The sequence below is a fragment of the Triticum aestivum genome, chromosome 7D (assembly GCF_018294505.1).
Source record: "Triticum aestivum cultivar Chinese Spring chromosome 7D, IWGSC CS RefSeq v2.1, whole genome shotgun sequence".
Classification (NCBI taxonomy): domain Eukaryota; kingdom Viridiplantae; phylum Streptophyta; class Magnoliopsida; order Poales; family Poaceae; genus Triticum; species Triticum aestivum.
The window spans coordinates 34,927,992-34,943,413 of record NC_057814.1 but is presented as its reverse complement, the minus strand read 5'-3'; positions in this window follow the sequence as shown (position 1 = coordinate 34,943,413).

Below are 15,422 nucleotides of genomic sequence, written 5' to 3'. Positions count from 1 at the left end.
CGGTCACTCGGACAGCCCTTCGGGAGGACCTTCGAAACTCGGACGGTCACATGGACAGCCCTTCGGGAGGCACTCACGAACTAAGACCGAAACTACGATCTCTCTACAGAGTTGCACACATACGGTGTCATCTATCCGGCAGGGCTTCGCCGTCCAGAACTAGTTCCTGCCGGAACCCAGACAGCCTTACGGCTCTACGAAACTCTTTTCGTGGGAGGGAGAGAAGAAGCCAGATAATGCATGGCATGTGTATGAGAGCAAGGGATGAGTGTGGAGGGCTGCCCCTCCACCTCTATTTATAGGAAATCCCAAGGGGGTAGGGTAGTTTCACAAAAAACCCAAAATGCACATGAATGAAGTCCTTCCACAAGGACCTAGGAGTGAAACCAAGGAACAAGAGGGTCCCCAAGGGGGATACCCCATGTGGCCGGCCACACCCCCATGAGGGGCCCAAAAAATGGCTCCTATCCATCCATGTCATCCCCAAGATCTTTTGGAGCAAAGCCCCAAAAGGTGGCTTTCCATAAAGTAACCATAAAGCTGATTTTCACTATTCACGACGACATTTTTCAGCGTCTGATCGAACTGAAAATATTTATGTGGGCTAAGAACATTTCCAGTACCCACTAAAATGATTTTCAACGCGTTCCGAAACAATTCCGGTTTTAGTGATTTTCATCTGCGAAACGCATCTGAAGTGGCTCCGGCAGCTCCGGAACATTTCCGGTTTTTATCTCAGAAAATTCCAAAAAGCTTCCAGAATGATTCTGGCATCCTCCAAGAATTATCAGGCATGTGCCGAAACCAATTTGACTTAATGGTGTATCCCGAAACAACTTTTCGGTATCATCGAAACTTATCCGATGACCTCTCTCTGCGGTACGATTCCGCTGTCCGAAACTTTTCGGTGTCCGAAACTTTTTCGGTGATTTTCTCTCAGACTCCCTGTCTAGTATTCAGCAGATAGATGACCCTTAAGCGTGTGACCCTATAGGTTCGGTGAAGTATAGACATGACCCGGAACCCCTTCCGATCAATGATCAACATCGGAGCCGTGGACACCCATATTGACCCCTATACCCACACGAATAAATATTCGAGTGAACCTCCAGTTGCCGTGTGCTATTCCTGTTGCTTCGCGATATGTTACAAATACCCGAGGTGAGACATGTTGGCATTCCCGTGGATCAACAACTTGTCCACTATGCTAGTTACCTCGTTACCGGTATTGTTCTCTTTTCTCGTTATCGTGTTCCGGCATCCCCGTGATCAAATCACAAAGTGTCTGGCCAGACGATGATGGATACCGTAACACCGAGAGGGCCCAGAGATATCTCTCCATCGTCGGAGGAGCAAATCCCAATCTTGAGCTATCAAGTTACTTGACACACTTTTCCATGAACCCGTAAGCCGCCGTAATAGCCACCCATTTACGGATGACGTTTAACAAACCCCAAAGTTCATGAAGCAAGCATGAAGAAACTCGATACTCTCATGGTCTAAGGAATCATGCAAACGTTAACCATCTCTGTGTTATGTACCAATAAACTTGTGACGAATGAATCTCATAGCATAACATCATGCCGGGTCGATTCAACACAAATGTTCTCTTAACATTATGCCCTCAAGGTTGGTGACATAGACATGCCCATGATCAGGAAAACATAACCATCATGCAACACTTGAGCTAGTCTTAGAGGCCAGACTAGGAATACATTTTACCGTTTATTATTCCACACGTGCATATGAGTCTTCCTCCGAGCCTCGTGGTTATTGCAGACTCGAGAACCATAGCAGTTATAGCATGGAACATAAACATAATTATGAACTCGGAGATAAATAATATCATTTATTATTGCCTCTAGGGCATATCTCCTACACATGAGAGGCACGTAATGTACGGCGAGGCGGTGGTTACCGCCGGCGATGCCGATGGCGGTGGTGTAGTCGGTGAGCCAGTCCTCCGGCTTCACGGTTCCGTTGTACTTGGGGGTGTCGCGGGGGAGCGTGAACCCTTTGGTGAAGGGCTCACCCGGATGCGTGGCCCGAAGCACGCCGGTCCGACGGGGCCGGTCTCCTCCAGCTCCTGGGAGAGGGCGAGTCGGTCGAGACGGTGGCGAGCGTCGGTGTCGTCGATGGCGCGCGGGCCCAGTCCGTCCGTGACTGCACCGCGGGGGGCCGGGTCTCCCGCAGCCGGACGTCGGCCTGGTTGGAGCAGGGGATCGAGGCGGCGCCGGACCTCCGAGGCCGGCTCGTCTGCCAAGCCGCCAGCGGCCGTCGGGACGATGTAGCGTGGGGTCCGGGTGCGGCCGGAGTGCGCCTCGCCGGGTGGTGAAGACGTCGTATGCTGGTTGTCGCCGGGCCCGGCGACTCGGACGGAGCCGGATCCGGCCGGCTTGGCGAGCTGGTTGAGGCGGTCCTGCTGCGCGTTGGCCGTGACGAGGAGGTCGTTCACCCTCTTGAGGCAATCCTACAGCTCCTCACCCGTGAGCTGATCCAGGCCGACCGCGGCCGCCTGGGCAGCGCGCATGTTCTTCACGGGAGTCTCGTAGACGGGAGGGAGGGCCCCGAAGGCGCACCCGATTGCGCCACCCCGGGCTTGCACGTTAGCAACCCGGCTGGGCTCAGGAGCGGCAGGCGTGAAACCGTAGGCGGCGTCGCGCTCCAGCTGGGTGGAGTCGAGGCGGCGCTGCATGGCGGCGAGCATCTCAGTGAGGTCTAGCAGGCGCTGGCGGTCCTCGTCGAGGCGAGTCCGGGCCTCGGCGATGTTGGAGGCGTTGACGTCAGTGCCGATGGGGACGCGGAGGCTCTGCATCGTGGCGCGCAGCGGGTTGGACGGGCTGGCCCGTTCTGCCGCGGCCTTGGCCTCGGCGGCCTTCCTCGCCGCGCTCGACGAAGAAGAGGCGCCAGTGTCGGTGACGAAAACCTCCACGCAGAGGTCCATCGCTCCGGCAGGAGCGCCGTCGTTGATGAAGAGTGGGGAGTCAGAAAAGCTAAGTACCTCACGGGGGTACTCGTCATCCGTAGGCGCGTCGGAGATGCGCAGCGTGGCGAAGGAGGCGGCGAGCGCGTCGATGACGTCGTCTGCCATTGCGACGGGCTCGTCAGAGTCGGAGAAAATCCCCGTCTGAAGCATGCTCCCAGCCAGGACCTCGAACCGCCCCACGGTGGGCGCCAATTGTCGTGGTGGGCTCACAGCAGATGCCATGGGATGGTTATAGATAGGATGAGGCTCGAGGGCACTGGTGGGCTCCTGAGGCGAGGTCGGCATGAGCGAGCGCGGGACGCAAGAAATACCCAGGTTCGGGGCTCTCCGGAGAGATAACACCCCTAGTCCTGCCGAGTGTAGTTTATATGTAGCAGTACAGAGTTGCTCCTAGAGCTGTATGGAGGAAGAAGGAGGTCGGGCCAAGGCTTAGGCTGCTCCCCCTCCTCAGGTGTTGCTTGCTAGGTGTGTGTGGCGTTGCCTGTGTGAATGAGTGAGCTAAGGAGTTCGCCCGTATGCATGAGGGCTCCTAGGGGGTTTTATAGGTCAACCCCCCAGGGATACAATGGTAATGTTACAAAACCATAGGGCTGGGTCGTTAGTGTCCAGGGAACCCGGCGCTGGGACCCGCCGGGTACCAGGCCTCGCCGGGTTCTCCGGGCGCGGGCCCCATGCGCCTGGGGGTACTGTGCGCCGTCTTGTCGACCGTCAGGGTGTGGCCGGGTCGAGTCGATCCACAGTGGTGCTTCGTCAGGTCACCGCTTGCTGGCGTCATGGGTGACGTCTGGTGCACTGTTGCCACGCCAGCCCTGGTCAGCGGGTAGGTGGGGGGCACTATTGCCTCGTCCGGCTAACCAAAGGCATTGGCGGGGCACTGTGGCTTCAGTCATCACTTGGTGGAGACTCGTCCCATCGTACCGCCGGGATGGGACGGACGCTGACCCTTGGCCAGGTTTGGAGAGAATGCCAGGGGCGGTGCTGGCTTGCTGGAGAAGTCTTGAGCTTGGTTGTTGGGGCCGAGTCGAGGAGTCCGGCCGGGTTGCTGATCCTGCCGGGTCGCGGGGCCTGGACGGGTCGAGCGACCCGACCAAGGGCGAGCCGGATCGAGGGACGATGCTGGCCCTGTTGTTTTTGAAAGGATCCGGGTTCCGTTGCCTGCCTGGGGTTCATCCCCCCGACACAGTCCGTGTAGTTGCTACCATCATCTTTCAACTTAGCTTTCTCTAGGAACGCATTAAAATTCAAAGGAAAAGTAGCACTGGCCATTGATCTACAACAACATAGACATGCAAAATACTATCAGGTACTAAGTTCATGATAAATTAAAGCTCAATTAATCATATTACTTAAGAACTCCCACTTAGATAGACATCCCTCTAGTCATCTAAATGATCACGTGATCCAAATCAACTAAACCATGTCCGATCATCACGTGAGATGGAGTAGTTTTCAATGGTGAACATCACTATGTTGATCATATCTACTATATGATTCACGCTCGACATTTCGGTCTCAGTGTTTCGAGGCCATATCTGCATATGCTAGGCTCGTCAAGTTTAACCCGAGTATTTTGCGTGCGCAAAACTGGCTTGCACCCGTTATATGTGAACGAAGAGCTTATCACACCCGATCATCACGTGGTGTCTCGGCACGAGGAACTGTAGTAACGGTGCATACTCAGGGAGAACACTTATACCTTGAAATTTAGTGAGAGATCATCTTACAATGCTACCGCCATACTAAGCAAAATAAGATGCATAAAGGATAAACATCACATGCAATCAAAATAAGTGATATGATATGGCCATCATCATCTTGTGCCTTTGATCTCCATCTCCAAAGCACCGTCATGATCAGCATCGTCACCGGCTTGACACCTTGATCTCCATCGAAGCATCGTTGTCGTCTCGCCAACTATTGCTTCTACGACTATCACTACCGCTTAGTGATAAAGTAAAGCAATTACATGCCGATGGCATTTCATACAATAAAGCGACAACCATATGGCTCCTGCCAGTTGCCGATAAGTGTTACAAAACATGATCATCTCATACAACAATTTATATATCATCACGTCTTGACCATATCACATCACAGCAAGCCCTGCAAAAACAAGTTAGACATCCTCTACTTTGTTGTTCCAAATTTTACGTGGCTGCTACGGGCTTCTAGCAAGAACCATTCTTACCTGCGCATCAAAACCATAACGATTTTTCGTCAAGTGTGATGTTTTAACCTTCAACAAGGATCGGGCGTAGTCAAACTCGATTCAACTAAAGTTGGAGAAACAGACACCCACTAGCCACCTGTGTGCAAAGCACGTCGGTAAAACCAGTCTCATGAACGTGGTCATGTAATGTCGGTCTGGGCCGCTTTATCCAACAATACTGCCGAATCAAAGTAAGACGTTGCTGGTAAGCAGTATGACTATTATCGCCCACAACTCTTTTTGGTCTACTCGTGCATATAACATCTACGCATAGACCTGGCTCGGATGCCACTGTTGGGGAACGTAGTATTTCAAAAAAAAATCCTACGATCACGCAAGATCTATCTAGGAGAAGCATAGCAATGAGCAGGGAGAGTGTGTCCACATACCCTCGTAGACCAAAATCGGAAGCGTTTAGTAACGCGGTTGATGTAGTCGAACGTCTTCACGATCCAACCGATCCAAGCACCGAACGTACGGCACCTCCGCGTTCAGCACACGTTCAGCTCGATGACGTCCCTCGAGCTCTTGATCCAGTTGAGGCCGAGGGAGAGTTCCGTCAGCACGACGGCATGGTGACGGTGATGATAAAGTTACCGGCGCAGGGCTTCGCCTAAGCACTACGACGATATGACCGAGGTGTGTAACTGTGGAGGGGGGCACCGCACATCGCTAAGAGAAACTTGTGTGTGTCTTTGGGGTGCCACCCTCCCACGTATATAAAGGGGGGAGGAGAGGTGGCTGGCCCAAGGGGGGCGCCATGGGGGGAGTCCTACTTGGACTCCCGGTCCAAGTAGGATTCGCCCCCCCCCCCTTTCCTATTCCCACTAGGAGGAGGGGAGGAGGAGGAGGAGAGAAGGAAGGAGGGGGGCACCGCCCCCACCCCTTGTCCAATTCGGACTAGCAAGGGGGGCATGCGCCACCTCCTGTCCGGCCCTCTCTCTTCTCCACTAAGGCCCATGGTGGCCCATTAACCTCCCGGGGGGGTTCCGGTAACGCCCGGTACTCCGAAACTTATCTGAAACGACCCGAACCATTCCGGTGTCCGAATGTAACCTTCCAATATATGAATCTTTATGTCTCGACCATTTCGAGACTCCTCGTCATGTCCGTGATCTCATGCGGGACTCCGAACAAACTTCGTTCATCAAATCACATAACTCATAATACAAATCGTCATCAAACGTTAAGCGTGCGGACCCTACGGGTTCGAGAACTATGTAGACATGACCGACACACATCTCTGGTCAATAACCAATAGCGGAACCTGGATGCTCATATTGGCTCCTACATATTCTACGAAGATCTTTATCGGTCAAACCGCATAACAACATACGTTGTTCCCTTCGTCATCGGTATGTTACTTGCCCGAGATTCGATCGTCGGTATCATCATACCTAGTTCAATCTCGTTACCCAGAAGTCTCTTTACTCGTTCCATAATGCATCATCCCGCAACTAACTCATTAGTCACATTGCTTGCAAGGCTTATAGTGATGAGCATTACCGAGAGGGCCCAGAGATACCTCTCCGATACACAGAGTGACAAATCATAATCTCGTTCTATGCCAACTCAACAAACACCATCAGAGACACCTGTAGAGCATCTTTATAATCACCCAGTTACGTTGTGACATTTGATAGGACACAAGGTGTTCCTCCGGGATTCGGGAGTTGCATAATCTCATAGTCAGAGGAACATGTATAAGTCATGATGAAAGCAATAGCAATAAAACTAAACGATCATTTATGCTATGCTAACGGATGGGTCTTGTCCATCACATCATTCTCTAATGATGTGATCCCGTTCATCAAATGACAAGACATGTCTATGGTTAGGAAACTTAACCATCTTTGATTAACGAGCTAGTCAAGTAGAGACATATTGGGGACACTCTGTTTGTCTATGTATTCACACAAGTACTAAATTTCCGGTTATTACAATTCTAGCATGAATAATAAACATTTATCATGATATAAGGAAATATAAATAACAACTTTATTACTGCCTCTAGGGCATATTTCCTTCAAGTGAACACCTCTACAAGAAATGTATTAATCCATGACGGATTCAAACTGTCACATATGTGCGCAAAACCGTCAAGGTAGGTCAGTCATGACGGATGTGAAATCCGTCATGTATATCGCGTCATAATTTGACCATCATGCACTCCTTGACGGATCGCCAGAAACATCATGGATCCATGACGGTTCTTAACCGTCACAGTTTACCGTGAGATAACGGCGTTAGTCATACATTCCATGTCATCATCTGACATGGCAGCCAACATGGATCTGGAATGGCAGCCCATGTACTTGTAAGCCCATTTAGAAATTTTGGCCCACTTAATTTCAACTATGTTGACCTATTATAAAGAATTTTAGCCCATTAAATTTCAGGTCAGCCAAGGATCACTAATTTCAACTGAGACATTAGCCCATCCCTTTGTTTCTCTTTGTCCATGAAAACTTTAGTAAGTCAATAAGAATATTTCTGATTATATATGCTCATCACCTTATAAATAAAAAAGGAAATTGCATAAACATACCAAACAAATAACATATTTTTATCAAAAGGAAGAAATACACAGCAAACAACTTGAAATCATATTTTTCCCGATCTGGCCTACTACTCTGTCCGGAGCTGTACTAATCTGCATCCACCACATGAAGCGCCGCCCAGCGCTCACGGGAAGTCGATCGGAGTTCATCGTCATGGCTTTTCTGGCCATAGATCTGCAGACTTCTTTAAAATGATTTCAAGAAAATAAAGACGCCGCCGGAGACGACCTTGCCGACGCGTTCGCTGCTGCTGCTCGTGTGGGGAGGCAACGGTGTGGGGTTGTCTCCTCCAGGCGCAGAGGAGCCCACGCAGCGGTGGCCCTAGATTATGCGAGTGAGATGACGGCGCCGCGATGGCTGACGACCCAGGCAAGGTGGGGAGGTCCGGAACGGGGCGCTGGCGTCCAGATTCGGCCGGATCCACACAAATTGGAAGGGGAACGGCGGCTAGGAGGTGAGCTCGGGCGACGCCATGGGTGCTCGGCCTCCACTGCTGCAAGGAGAGGCGGATGGAGAGATGAGAGATGAGAGCAGGGGAGAGAGAGGCGACGCGAGGCGCGGCTCGCCGGTGTGCTGCCCCGCCGCTGCGGTGGGAGGTGGGGGCGAGGGCGTCCGACGATTGGGCGCGGCAGCTGCTGGCATGGTGCTGGCGTTCGTGACAGTGAGAGGATAAGAAGCAGGGAAAGCACAGACAGAGGATAGAATGAGCAGGAACCGTTGGATCGGGTAAGAATGGACGGTGGAGACGGGTGATCCGTGGGAGGGCTGGTTCGTCAAATCAGAACGCAGCAGGGTTTTTTTATTGAGAGAAGAACGCAGCAGGATAGTAAAATCTTCTGTAGCTATAAAAAGTCTCGTGTGTGTTTTAGACTAAAATCGCGGATTAGTACAGTAGTTTTGTGACATTAGGGCACGTACAATGGTTTTATCTTTGAAATGCCACGTAGGATAAATGATGAGGTGGAGGAGAGAGAAGTCATAAGAAAAGACTTGCCTTATCTATACCTACTAATAAAAGAAATAGGTATTCTTAGTCTGTTTTGCTATTTTATTGAAAACCCCTAATATTTCTTGCATTAAACCCGCAGTACATATCAAATGTATTTTAAAATACTCATATCTTCTAAGCCATAACTCCAAATTTAATGTGTTATATATAAAATTTGATTAGAAAAATATGTAGCATCTGAATATGGTATTATTGTACCTAGGCTGCACTGTTAATCAATAATGCATTTTCCATCTTTTTCTCATAACGGTACTGATTCAGATTGGGCATGAACACCTCGGCAAAATCAGGATTGATATACCAGCACTAATTCAGATTGTGGATGAACACCTTGGCAAAATCACGATTGGACATGAAATTGAAGATAAATTTGCTAGAGAAACCCAATAAATAAGCACATGCATGACAAGAAATAAAAGAACGACCCAATAAAGATGGTATGTCCACTATAAATGAAATAATAGAGAAAATGCAGAGGAGATCCAATAATGATGACATGTTGCGCTATTCTCCTGTATATAAGAAGAAAAATGAGGGGACATGCATGAAAAATAGTAAAAAGGAGGCATGCATGACAAAAAATAAAATAAAAGACAAGTTTTTTAAGATATAAATAGTGATGAAATAGGGACCAATAACGATGACATGTATGTCAAGAAATAGTGATGAAATAGGGGCGCAAGTACCTGCGTCCACATGAGACCATACAAAAATGTTCTTTTCCAGACAAAAAAAATCTCTTTTATGATTAAAAAATCATGTATCTTTTGAACACCCGTTTTAACAACTCTTCATGTATTTAAGAAATATGCATGTGAAAAAAATTGTTCAAGACTTACCATAAGTTGGTGATTTTTAAACCGAAAACTGTCATTGATGCACACATGTCTCCGTAGTGTGCTAATGTGTCATCGTTTGTTTTTGTCGTTTTTCTTTACTCGCCCTTAACAACACCCCATTCTGAACATGACATGAATAATGCATGATCACATGCCCGTTTCTTTCTACGGATGAAATCTACATGTAAGCCGTGTTGAAATAGAACACCTATAGAATCTTAAACTGCGCTTTTATAGGTTAAGACCATCTTTGTTTGGGCCGTAGCTACAAATTCTCAAATTATAGACCACTTTTCGCAAATAAAGAGCGTGTGGTATTTTTTTTCTCCCGTTGCAACGCACGGGCCTTTTTGCTAGTCTTATTCAAGAGAAGACAAAAGATGATCTCTTAGCATAATACTCCCTCCGTCCCGAAATACTTGTCGAAGAAATGGATAAAAATGGATGTATCTAGAACTAAATTACATGTAGGTACATCCATTTCTTAGACAAGTATTTCCGGATGGAGGGAGTATGTCTCACCATGTTTTTAGGAATAACTAGTTATTGAAGATAAAGCTAAGAGATGACCCATTGTAGACATGTTTTTTGTCATCTCTAAATTACATGCAAGATTTAAGATGAGACTATTTTATCAACCATTGTACATGCCCTTAGCATTGCAAAGAACTCCTTGTTTCAAAACGAACATGCTTCTATTTTTATGTTTTTTGTTTTTTATTTCTTTTACTTATTTTTCTTCTACAAATTTTACTTAGTTCTTGGAAGAATAAATAGAAGGGAATCTATTTTTTCTACTTTATTTGGAGGCAAATATATGAACGTAGTTTGCCAACCTTTTCAATCACGTGCAGTTCAAATTTGATATATATATTCGTTAAAGGTCTATAAATGCACTTAATAGCTTAAATATAGCAAAAAGTCTCGGAAAGATGCCAAATTTTGACATGGATCATGTTAATGTGTATCTTGAGTGTAGAAAACATTTCAATGCCAACTGATGAAGCATCGATCGCTTCGCCTTCAAACTACATCTGTTCACTCTCGAAACCATGTTTCTTCTTCGGAAATGGTTCGATTTCTAAGCAATGTATGTCATAAATTTTGCAAAACTTTCTTAAATTTCTACGATGCCATACATGGATCATATGATGTCACCATGCCAATTTTCATGCTTTTGGAGTTCATTTTCATTTTTTGGAATTCAAAAAAAACTTCATGTTCGGGGTCGTGTCTTGGCGCCCTCATATTTGGAATTCCTTTCCTTTTCTTGTATAAGACCTAAGCATAGACACACGAACATAAATATGTTTTTTCAACCCAATTTTGCTAACCTTTTGAACCACATGTAGTTCCGATTTTAATTATATACGTTAAATGTCTAGAAATGCACTTAATGACTTAAATACAACAAACGAATTCCAGAAAATGCCAATTTTTGAAATGAATCATGTAATGGTGTATCTTGAGTGCAGGAAAAATCCAATGCAAATGGATGAAACATCTGTCGCTTCATCTTCATACTAGACCCGTTCTCTCTTAAAACCACGTGTCTTCCTCGGAGATGGTTATATAGATCTCTAAGCAATGTACATCGTAGTTTTTGCATAACTTTCTCAATTTTTTACCAGACCCTACAAGTATGATATGACGAGACCATGCCAATTTTCATGCTTCTCGGAGTTCGTTTCGATTTTTCGGAATTAAGAAAATCAAAAAACTCCTTGTTATTGGTCGAGTCTTGGTGCCCTCGTGTTTGGAATTCCTTTCCTTCTCTTGTATAAGGCCTAAACATAGACTCAAGAACACAAATATGATTTTCATCCAAAATTTGCCACCTTTTCAACCACTTGCAGTTCAAATTTGAATTATATTCATAAAATGTCTTGAAATGCACTTAATGGCTTAAATATATAAATCTAACTTGGAAAGATGCCAAATTTTTCGATTGGGTAATGGTGCATCTTGAGTGTAGAAAAAAAAAATAATCCAATGAATCATTTAATGAGATGGATCATTTAATGGTGTACTTTTGGTGAAGTAGAAAAATATTCAGTGCCAAAGGATGAAGCATCAGGAAGATTCACCTACGGCCTATGAAATGAAACAGAGAAGGAGGAAATAAATAAATAATAGATAATCAATCATGAAATAAGAGTGGATAATTGTTTTTGTGTTTCTATAATTGGTTTTATGTGTTTTACAACATTCATCATTTTTTTGGGTTTTCGTATTTTTCTTACTCATTTTTAACTCTTTCCTTTTTATTCATTTTACTTTCTTTAAAAAAATACATGTCAACTTTATCCAATAGATGTTCTACATTTTTTGTATGTAGATGTAACATTTTTTGATACACGTTGAGCATTTATCAAATATATGATGAATGTTTTTGAAAAGAATACATGTTTAATTTTTTTCTTTAAAAGAAGAACATTTAAAAAAACGTTAAACATGTTTAAAATACAAGTTGGACATTTTTGTCAATCGTACGGAAGATATTTTCACACAAGTATGATTGTTCAAAGCTACATGTACCTGGTTCAGTCCGTGGGCTTAAAAGTTTTGGAACCTTCCCCTCAACCGTTTTTTTCTTTTTGCGGGTTTTCTGTTTTTCTGTTTTTCTGTTTTTCTTTTTGCTTTTTTTTCTTCTTTTTCTATTTATTTTTATTTTTATCTTTTATTTTATGATTTTTTATTTTGTTTTCAAAAAGTTTGATATTCCTATTTCTGTACATGGTTTCCAAACTTTTTTCACCTTTTCAGAAAATTGTTCACAATTCAAACTCCGCCTATGTTGTCTCAACATAGCCGGTCCCAAGCCCGGGTAAAGGAGGAGGGTTGTGATAGGCTTGGCGAGCCAACGTAAAAACTCAACCACTCTTATGGAGATGAAACCCAAAAGTTTTTCGTTGGGGCGTAACCCTCTCTGCGACGCGCCACATCGGAACCCGGGTGTGGTGGAAAATGGGCAAGGGCCGGGCCGTCACCCCCGTAGTGGCCCGCCGTATCTTGATCCGGATACAGTGGCAAGTGAGCGAGGATCGGGTCGTCGCATCCTTAGTGGCGCGCTATATCGACGCCCGGATGTAGTGGAAAATGAGCAAGGATCTTCGCATTTGACTCGACGAGTGCGAAGGGTAAGGAAGCTAGCCGAGCCTAGGAGGATTCGCTTAGGTAGCTAGAACATAGGGTCTCTGACAGGGAAGCTTCGGGAGCTAGTTGATGCAGAAGTGAGGAGAGGTGTTGATATCCTTTGCGTCCAAGAAACCAAATGGAGAGGATAGAAGGCGAAGGAGGTGGAGGATACCGGTTTCAAGCTGTGGTACACGGGGACGGCTGCAAACAGAAATGGCGTAGGCATCTTGATCAACAAGAGCCTCAAGTATGTAGTGGTAGACGTCAAGAGACGTGGGGACCGGATTATCCTGGTCAAGCTGGTAGTTGAGGACTTGGTTCTCAATGTTATCAGCACGTATGCCCCGCAAGTAGGCCACAATGAGAACACCAAGAGGGAGTTCTGGGAAGGCCTGGAAGACATGGTTAGAAGTGTTCCGATTGGTGAGGAGCTCTTCATAGGAGGAGACCTCAATGGCCACGTGGGTACATCTAACACATGTTTTGAAGGGGCGCATGGGGGCTTTGGCTATGGCATCAGGAATCAAGAAGGAGAAGATGTCCTAAGCTTTGCTCTAGCCTACAACATGATTGTAGCTAACACCCTCTTTAGAAAGAGAGAATCACATCTGGTGACTTTTAGTAGTGGCCAACACTCTAGTCAGATTGATTTCATCCTCTCGAGAAGAGAAGATAGGCGTGCGTGCCTAGACTGTAAGGTGATACCTGGAGAGAGTGTTGTACCCCAGCATAAGCTGGTGGTTGCTGACTTCCGCTTTTGGATTCGTGTCCAGCGGGATAAGCGTGCCAAAGTCGCTAGAACGACGTGGTGGAAGCTCAAGTGGGAGGTAGCTCAGGTGTTCAAGGAGAGGGTCATTAAGGAGGGCCCTTGGGAGGAAGGAGGGGATGCAGACAATGTGTGGATGAAGATGGCGACTTGCATTCGTAAGGTGGCCTCGGAGGAGTTTGGAGTGTCCAGGGGAAGGAGAAGCGAAGATAAGGATACCTTGTGGTGGAATGATGATGTCCAAAAGGCGATTAAAGAGAAGAAAGATTGCTTCAGACGCCTATACCTGGATAGGAGTGCAGATAACATAGAGAAGTACAAGATGGCGAAGAAGGCCGCAAAGTGAGCTGTTGGTGAAGCAAGGGGTCGGGCATATGAGGACCTCTACCAACGGTTAGGCATGAAGAAAGGTGAAAGGGACATCTATAAGATGGCCAAGATCCGAGAGAGGAAGACGAGGGATATTAGCCAAGTCAAATGCATCAAGGACGGAGCAGGCCAACTCTTGGTGAAGGACGAGGAGATTAAGCATAGATGGCAGGAGTACTTCGACAAGCTGTTCAATGGGGAGAATGAGAGTTCTACCACTGAACTGGACGACTCCTTTGATGAGACCAGCATGCATTTTGTGCGGCGAATCCAGGAGTCTGAGGTGAAGGAGGCTTTTAAAAGGATGAAAGGAGGCAAGGCGATGGGCCCTGATTGTATCCCCATTGAGGTATGGAAAGGTCTCGGGGACATAGCGATAGTATGGCTAACCAAGCTTTCCAACCTCATTTTTCGGGCAAACAAGATGCCAGAAGAATGGAGAAGGAGTATATTAGTACCAATCTTCAAGAACAAGGGGGATGTTCAGAGTTGTACTAATTACCGTGGAATTAAGCTGATGAGCCATACAATGAAGCTATGGGAGAGAGTCATTGAGCACCACTTAAAAAGAATGACAAGCGTGACCAAAAATCAGTTTGGTTTCATGCCTGGAAGGTCGACCATGGAAGCCATTTTCTTGGTACGACAACTTATGGAGAGATATAGGGAGCAAAAGAAGGACTTGCATATGGTGTTCATTGACTTGGAGAAGGCCTATGATAAGATACCGCGGAATGTCATGTGGTGGGCCTTGGAGAAACACAAAGTCTGAAAGGATAGAGAAGAGGTGTCTAGAGGGGGGGTGAATAGACTCTAATCAAGAAAAGTTGCCGTTTTTTATTCTTTAGGTTTATGTGGAGTTTTAACACAAGTTTAAACATTCACAATACATATCAAGCAAGCATGCAAGCATACCAAGAGTATATGAGCAGCGGAAAGTAAAGCATGCAAGTTGCAAGAATGTAAAGAGAAGGGATTGGAGTGTGCAAACGCAATTTGGAGACATGGGGATTTTTTATCCGTGGTTCCGATAGGTGGTGCTATCATACATCCACGTTGATGGAGACTTCAACCCACGAAGGGTAACGGTTGCACGAGTCCACGGAGGGCTCCACCCACGAAGGGTCCATGAAGAAGCAACCTTGTCTATCCCACCATGGCTGTCGCCCACGAAGGACTTGCCTCACTCGGGTAGATCTTCACGAAGTAGGCGATCTCCTTGCCCTTACAAACTCCTTGGTTCAACTCCACAATCTTGTCGGAGGCTTCCAAGTGACACCTAGCCAATCTAGGAGACACCACTCTCCAAGAAGTAACAAATGGTGTGTTGATGATGAACTCCTTGCTCTTGTGCTTCAAATGATAGTCTCCCCAACACTCAACTCTCTCTCATAGGATTGGATTTGGTAGAAAGAAGATTTGAGTGGAAAGCAACTTGGGGAAGGCTAGAGATCAAGATTTATGTGGTTGGAATGGGATATCTTGACCTCAACACAAGTGTAGGTGGTTCTCTCTCAGAAAATAAGTGTTGGAAGTGTAGGCATG